At 50.7% G+C, this 8,498-nt stretch overlaps 1 non-coding gene across 1 annotated transcript; it reads right to left on the bottom strand.

Annotated features, from left to right (window-relative positions):
• Window positions 1-7,263: 7,263 nt before the first annotated feature.
• On the bottom strand, window positions 7,264-7,430 carry LOC134951771 (U1 spliceosomal RNA). Its single transcript, XR_010184449.1, has one exon. It is a non-coding gene; the product is annotated as a U1 spliceosomal RNA (small nuclear RNA).
• Between the last annotated feature and the right edge of the window lie 1,068 nt (window positions 7,431-8,498).

The raw sequence follows: 8,498 nt of genomic DNA, 5'->3' as shown, positions 1-8,498 counted from the left end.
TAAATGGACTTCAGGGTAATCTCCTGTTTGCGGTCAGCAGACTCTTTGAGGGTAGCTGTATACTGGGACGGGAGGGCTACCTTCTTGGATAAGCGTGTTAATGCTTTGTCCACCCTAGGGGAGGATTCCCATCGTAACCTATCCATTGATGGGAAAGGATACGCCATAAGAATCCTTTTGGAAATCTGCAGTCTTTTATCTGGAGATTCCCAAGCTTTTTCACATAACTCGTTCAGCTCGTGTGACCCCCTCAAAGGTTAGCTCAGGCTTTTTTCCCTTGTACATATGTACCCTCTTGTCAGGGACAGGGGGTTCCTCTCTGATGTGCAAAACATCTTATATTGCCATAATCATATATCGAATGGATTTTGCCAATTTTGGCTGTAACTTTGCATCATCGTAATCGACACTGGAGTCAGAATCCGTGTCGGTATCTGTGTCAACAATCTGGGATATCTGGGATAGTGGGCGCTTATGAGACCCTGACAGTCCCTGCAACATAGGATCAGGCATGGGTTGAGACCCTGACTGTCCCAAAGCTTCAGCCTTGTCCAATCTTTTGTGCAATGAGTTTACACTAGCATTTAAAACATTCCACATATCCATCCAATCAGCTGTCGGTGGAGACACCACATTCATTTGCTCATGCTCCTCTCTAATATAGCCTTCTTCCTCAGACATGTCAGACATGTCGACACACGTGTACCGACACACCACAAACACAGGGAATGTGTGAAGACAGCTTCCCCACAAGGCCCTTTGGAGAGACAGAGAGAGAGTATGCCAGCACACACCCCAGCGCTATATAACCCAGGAATACACAGTAACTTAATGTTTGCCCAGTAGTACTGCTGTATGTAATTTGCGCCGAATTATGTGCCCCCCCCCCCTCTTTTCAACTCTCTTGTCTACTATGGTATAAGCAGGGGAGAGTCCGGGGAGCTTCCTCTCAGCGGTGCTGTTTAGAAAAAATGGCGCTGGTGAGTGCTGAGGGAGAAGCCCCGCACCCTCGGCGGCGGGCTTCTGTCCCGCTTAAACTGTAAAATTGGTGGGGGCTCATACATATATACAGTGCCCAGCTGTATATGTGTTATAGTTTTGCCAAAAAGAGGTTTATATTGCTGCCCAGGTGACCCCCCCCCCCTGCGCCCTGCACCCTTACAGTGACTGGAGTGTGTGAGGTGTATGGGAGCAATGGCGCACAGCTGCAGTGCTGTGCGTTACTTCAGTGAAGATCATGAAGTCTTTTGCCACCTCTGAAGTCTTCTTTTCTTCTCATACTCACCCGGCTTCGATCTTCCGGCTCTGCAAGGGGGACGGAGGCGCGGCTCTGGGACGGACGGCGATGGTGAGATCCTGCGTACCAATCCCTCTGGAGCTAATGGTGTCCAGTAGCCTAAGAAGCAGGACCTTGCAACTCGGAGAGTAGGGCTGCTTCTCTCCCCTCAGTCCCTCGATGAGGGAGTCTGTTGCCAGCAGTGCTCACTGAAAATTAAAAACCTAACAAAATACTTTCTGTCAGAAAGCTCAGGAGAGCTCCTGAAAAGCACCCAGTCTCCACTGGGCACAGTATCAAACTGAGGTCTGGAGGAGGGGCATAGAGGGAGGAGCCAGTGTACACCCAGAACTAAAGTCTTTCTTAAAGTACCCATGTCTCCTGCGGAGCCTGTCTATCCCCATGGTCCTTACGGAGTCCCCAGCATCCTCTAGGACGTTAGAGAAAATAGGATTTTAATACCTACCGGTAAATCCTTTTCTCTTAGTCCGTAGAGCAGGGGTGTCAAACACAAGGCCCGCGGGCCAAATCCGGCCCGCCAGACCTCGTCTGATGGCCCGCGGTGCCGCCGCCAGCCTTGCAGCCTCCCCTTTTTTTTTTTTCAATGAATTTACTCCGTGCCTGCACGGAGTAAATTCATTTTAAAAATGGCTCAAGTTAAAAAAAAAAAAAAATTACTTACCTTCCGGGACCTGGCCCGACTTCTTCCTGCCCCGCACTGCTCCCTGGGTGTCGGACGTGACGTCATCACGTGACGTCCGCCCGACATCTCCAGGGATCAGAGGAGCGCGCGGACGCCGCGGAGAGGAGAAAGAAGTAAAAGAAAGAAAGAAGTAAAAGGTAAGTAAAGTAAATGGAGGGGGCAGATGGCTGGGCACTATAAAAGGGGGCACATGGCTGTGCACTATAAAAGGGGGCAGATGGCTGGGCACTATAAAAGGGGGCAGATGGCTGGGCACTATAAAAGGGGGCACATGGCTGGGCACTATAAAAGGGGGCACATGGCTGGGCACTATAAAAGGGGGCACATGGCTGGGCACTATAAAAGGGGGCACATGGCTGGGCACTATAAAAGGGGGCACATGGCTGGGCACTATAAAAGGGGGCACATGGCTGGGCACTATAAAAGGGGGCACATGGCTGGGCACTATAAAAGGGGGCACATGGCTGGGCACTTTAAAAGGGGGCACATAGCTGGGCACTATAAAAGGGGGCACATGGCTGGGCACTTTAAAAGGGGGCAGATGGCTGGGCACATATTACAAAAAACAGTAATAATTGAATGCAGTGACATTAATTTATGATAATAAAGAGTGGACACAGACCTACAGATACAACCGGCCCTTTGATGGGGACCAAACTGCTGATGCGGCCCCCGATGAATTTGAGTTTGACACCCCTGCCGTAGAGGATGCTGGGCACCCGTCCCAGTGCGTATTGTGTCTGCAGTTATTAAATGGCCCTTAACTCCAGAATATTTATGTGGAGACAACTTTCCTGACTTGACCATCTTCCTTGGATGTTTTCCCCCTGTGTGACTGCTCCCCAGCCTCGGAGGGTTGCATCCGTGGTCCCTAGGATCCAGTCCTGGATCCCGAACCATCGCCCCTCTAGGAGGTGAGAACTGTACAGCCACCAATGGAGTGAGATTCTGGTCTTGGAAGACAGGATTATCCTCCGGTGCATGTGTAGGTGGGATACGGACCACTTGTCCAACAGGTCCCACTGGAACACTCTGGCATGGAACCTGCCAAACTGAATGGCCTCGTAGGCCGCAACCATCTTCCCCAGCAACAGAATGCATTGATGGATTAACACTCTTGCTGGTTTTAGAATTTGTTTGACCAGACTCTGGATCTCCATAGCCTTTCCACTGGAAGAAAGCCTCTTCTGTGTCCAGTATGACTCCCAAAAACAACAACCGTGTCATTGGGACCAACTGCGATTTTGGCAAGTTTAGGAGCCAACCATGTTGTTAAAGAACTGTCAGGGAGAGTAGATGTTTTGCACCAACTGGTCCCTGGATCTTGCCTTTATCAGGAGATCATCCAAGTACTGGATAATTGTGACTCCTTGCTTGCGAAGGAGAACCATCATTTCCGCCATCACCCTGGTGAAAATCCTCGGAGCCGTGGACAGACCAAACGGCAACGTCTGAAATTGGTAATGACAATCCTGAATTGCAAACCTCAGGTAGCTTTATGCAGTGGCTAAATGGGAACATGTAAGTAGGCATCCTTTATGTCTACCAAAACCAGGAAATCTCCTTTATCCCCCGGACTGGAGATCACTACCCTGAGAGATTCCATCTTGAAATTGAATTTCTTTAGGTAGAAATTAAGGGATTTCAGATTTAAGATTGGTCTGACTGAGCCGTCCGGCTTCGGGACTACTAAGAGGCTTGAATAAAAACCTTCTCCCTGCTGACTAAGGCTGATTTGAACAATCGGTGAGGGGGAACTTCTTGAAACCCCAGTTTGTACCCTTGGGACACTATTTGTAAAACCCACGAGTCCAGGTCCGAATGAATCCAGAACTGACTGAAGAGTTTTAGACGTGCCCCCCAGTGGCGGAACTAGCGAGCAGTGGGCCCATGAGCGACAAAATGGCTTGGGGCCCCCCCCATTCCTTCCCATCCAAGTCCACCCCCTCACCCCTGGAGAGGATCTGGTGAGGGGGGCCTGCTCAGGGAAGTGGATACCTAGCAACAGTGCCGTAACTAGACATTTTAGCAGTGTGTGCAAGAAACGGCATTGGAGCCCCACCCCTGCATGCAAAACAGGGGCAGTGCGCGCCGTAGGCGCGCGCAAAAAAACATAGTGGCATGGCTTCGTGGTTAAGGGGTGTGGCCACAAAATAATACCAATTCATAAAACGGTGCACAGTAGTCTCCATTATTCAAATTACGCCGCACAGTAGCACCACTACACCAGGTAGAGACCCTTTTACACCTTACGGCGGACAGATTCCTCTTTTTACACATTACAGCAGACAGCGTCCTCTTTTTACACATTACAGCAGACAGCATCCCCTTTTTACACATTACGGCAGACAGCATCCCCCTTTTTTACACAACGGCAGACAGCGTGCCCTTGTTACACATAGCGGCAGACAGCGTGCATTTTTTTCACATAACGGCAGACAGCCTGCCCTTGTTAAACATAGCGGCAGACAGCGTACACTTTTTTCACATAACAGCAGTCAGCCTGCCCTTGTTACACATAATGGCAGACATCGTACACTTTTTACACATTACAGCAGACAGCTTGCCCTTGTTACACATTATGGCAGACAGCGTGCCCTTGTTGCACATTACGGCAGACAGCATCCCCCTTGTTACACATTACGGCAGGCAGATTCCCCCTTGTTACACATTGCGGCAGGCAGATTCCCCCTTTTTACACATTGCGGCAAGCAGCTTCCCCCTTTTTACACATTGCGGCAGGCAGATTCCCCCTTTTTACACATTGCGGCAGGCAGTCCCCCTTTTTACACATAGCTGCAGGCAGATTCCCCCTTTTTACACATAGCGGCAGGCAGATTCCCCCTTTTTACACATTGCGGCAGGCAGTCCCCCTTTTTACACATAGCTGCAGGCAGATTCCCCCTTTTAACACATAGCTGCAGGCAGATTCTTCCCTTTTACACATAGCTGCAGGCAGATTCCCCCTTTTTACACACAGCGGCAGGCAGATTCCCCCTTTTTACACATAGCGGCAGGCAGTCCCAAGAAAGAAAGAAAGAAAGAAAGAAAGAAAGAAAGAAGAATTATACTTACCCTCTCCGCTGGCTCAGGCTCCTCGTGCAGCTTGACGATTCCCGGGCAGTAGAGGAGGAGGAGGAGGGAGGTGGAGGAGGGAGCCGCAGCAGCGCTGTGTTATTGGTGGAGGCGCTGCTGCTGCTGCCCCTCTGCTTCACTATAGGCTGTTCTCGGAAGACAGCCTATAGTGAATCAGAGGGGCAGCAGCAGCAGCGCCTCCACCAGTAACAAAGCGCTGCTGCGGCTCCTTCCTTCACCTCCCTCCTCCTCCTCCTCCTCCCCCCCGTGCCGCTGCTCCTCTCATCTCCAAGCGACCCTCCTCCCTCTTCGTGTGTTACAGAGGCGGCAGCGTGTCTGGTGCTGCGGCTGCTGCCCGTAGTGCCCTGGCCTGATCTGTTCGTTACGACGGGCGGGCGGCGGGAGTCGCAGGACGCAGACCCGACGGGAGCGCTGGTGTGCGGCGGCGGCATGATACAATGAGTCATTGTGACTCATTGTAATGCCGGCGGCTGTGGGCCCTTGAGTGCGGCGGGGCCCCAGTGCAATGCACTGCCTGCCCTGCCAGTAGTTCCGCCCCTGGTGCCCCCCACTGGTGTGGGCTCCTGCAAGAGAGCCCCAAAATGCAGGCGCATGCGTATGCTCTTAGCAATTTTTGCAGTTGGATTGCTTATTGCGATTGCAATCCAACCTGAATCAGGCTCTATTACCTATCACAATGCACTGCGGGTAGTACAAAATGGGGTTAATATAAGAGAAAACCCCCCCAGAGCTGTGCTCCTTAACTGTCCCTGGTGGCTAGTGGAGCGGCTGCCCAGTAATCAGTGTCCACGCCAGTGCGCACATGGCCCACCCCCTACAGCCACGCTGGATCACGGTATAGTGTGGGCACAGAAGTCCCTTACCTCCCTTTCATCAGCGGCCTCGTGATCCCGGAGGGCGGTGTGTGTGTGACTGACCTTAGGAAGAAACCGGAGCCTCCGCTGCAGTGACCCAGCAACCAGGGCACGGGAGTATACTGCGCCGCTGGGAGTGATGGAGCTGCAGTAAAGATGTCTATTAGACCTAACCTGCTGCAGCCCTTGTAGATTCTTATAAAATAAGTTCTTCTTTTCTTGTCAAAATTAATAGCTAAGAATAGGCTGCCTGAGGCAGCCCCCTGTTAAGTGGCCTGCTACTGAAGGCACCAACTACAAACTGAGCTCCCTGTTCATGGAAGCGAGGTTATAGAGCAGGGGGCGCTGAGCATCTTGGGAACAGTCAAAAGCTTTGAGCCTGTTGGTGCCTCAGATCAAGATCCTACTCTACACCCCAATGTGAATCCTTGTGGAGTCCAGTGTACCCCACAGAAGAAATGAATGTGTCACACCCATTGGCAGCAACATTAGAATAGCTGCTGATGGGCACAATTGAGAAAGGAAGGGGGGAAAACATTTGAATCCAGCACATATATGTAATTTGAATATGTAATTTGTACCTTCCTACTTTAAAATGTAATGGATGAACCTCACCCTGTGAGAACTATCTTCATGATCAAGAGATCTCATACGCAAAAAAAGCATGTGTTGGGATAGGGCTGTGGAGGGCGGCTGCTCGAGCACACCCCCGTCAAGTTAAGGAGATTCAACTGAGGAAGCACAAGGGAACTCTTGTCTGGGGACAACAACTGCAGGGAGACCACATCTTTTCAGATGAAAACGAGAGGGCGGAAGGCTGCCTAATACTGAAGCACCCTCAAACATCAAACCATATGCAACAACTAGTACAAGCATTCCTGGGGAAAGGTCTGCAGCAGACGGATTTGCATACGGTGATGTCATCCAAGCAGTGGGCCAAAGTTGGCTGGAACCCTCATCTGCATATGAAAAGAGAAAAGGGGCGCTTGGATGACCCCTAGTTCGCATTGAACACCCCCCACCCTCCTTTGGTGTGGGGCTCATGTTGGCCATGACCCAGCCCCTGAAGCATTCAAGCTGATTTCTTGCAGCAGCTGGGCACTGTAACAGCTCCAGAGCTGCTCTGTAAGGCAAATAAAAGGGTGTGGGCCCTGCAACACCACCTGTAGTTCGCATTGTGCGTTGGAAGGCACAAAGTAAGCAGACGGGAGAAGTCAGGATAGTGCGCAAGGGCATAGAAGGGAGGGGCTCAAGAAAAGAGAAGTGGAAACAGACAGCAAACTAGGCTGGAGAGAGACCTGAGACAATGAGATCTAAATTATACCAGAGCCAACCAGGGGAAAGCACAAATGCAGTCCCCCCCCCCTACCACAAATTATGCAGTCGAGATTCCTACATTTGGGGAAATCACAGAGGTCAGCATACCCAGAATGCAATGAATGAACCTCACCCTGGGAAAACAATCTTCATGACCATGGTATCACCTAAGCAAAATAAGTATGATTTGAGATAGGGCTGGAGAGGGCCGCTGCTCAGGCACACCTCCGTCAAGTAAAGGAGATTCAACTGAGGCAGCACAAGGGAACTCTCATCTGGGGACAACAACTGCAGGGAGAACACATTTTCAGACGAATGTGTGAGGGCAGAAGGCTGCCTAATACTGAAGCACCCCCCAAACAACAAACCAAATGCAACAACTAGTGCAAGCATTCCTGGGGGAAGGCCTGCAGCAGATGGATTCGCATATGGTGATGTCATCCAAGCAATGGGTATAGTTGGCTGCAACCCTCGTCTGCATATGAAAAGAGAAAATGGTCACGCAGGGCATGGCGGCCTTTGTGGGGTTGCGCTTGGATGACCCCTAGATCGCTTTATACACCCCCATCAGTGTGGGGCTCATGTTGGCCATGCCCCAGCCCCTGAAGCATTCAAGCTGATTTCTTGCAGCAGCTGGACCCAGTAACAGCTCCAGAGTTGCTCTACAAGACAAGCAAAAGGGTGTGAGCCATGCAGCACCACCTGTAGTTTGCATACACACATATATAGGACAGCATCTCTTATATGCCCCAGGGGCAATAAAATAGTATCCTTATCTAGGGTATCCGTCCATGCCGCTACAGCACTACACATACACACCCAGGCCGACGCAATTGCCGGTCTGAGTAAGGTACCTGAATGTGTATAAATGGACTTCAGGGTAATCTCCTGTTTGCGGTCAGCAGACTCTTTGAGGGTAGCCGTATCCTGGGACGGGAGGGCTAACTTCTTGGATAAGCGTGTTAATGCTTTGTCCACCCAAGGGGAGGATTCCCATCGTAACCTATCCGTTGATGGGAAAGGATACGCCATAAGAATCCTTTTGGAAATCTGCAGGAGATTCCCAAGCTTTTTCACATAACTCGTTCAGCTCGTGTGAGGGGAAAAGGTTACCTCAGGCTTCTTTCCCTTGTACATATGTACCCTCTTGTCAGGGATAGGGGGCTCCTCTGTGATGTGCAAAACATCTTTTATTGCCATAATCATATATCAAATGTATTTTGCCAATTTTGGCTGTAACTTTGCATCATCG

Source organism: Pseudophryne corroboree, chromosome 8, assembly GCF_028390025.1.
Source record: "Pseudophryne corroboree isolate aPseCor3 chromosome 8, aPseCor3.hap2, whole genome shotgun sequence".
Lineage (NCBI taxonomy): Eukaryota > Metazoa > Chordata > Amphibia > Anura > Myobatrachidae > Pseudophryne > Pseudophryne corroboree.
Note: the sequence above shows the minus strand (reverse complement) of the source record. Positions and strands in the feature narration are given on the sequence as shown.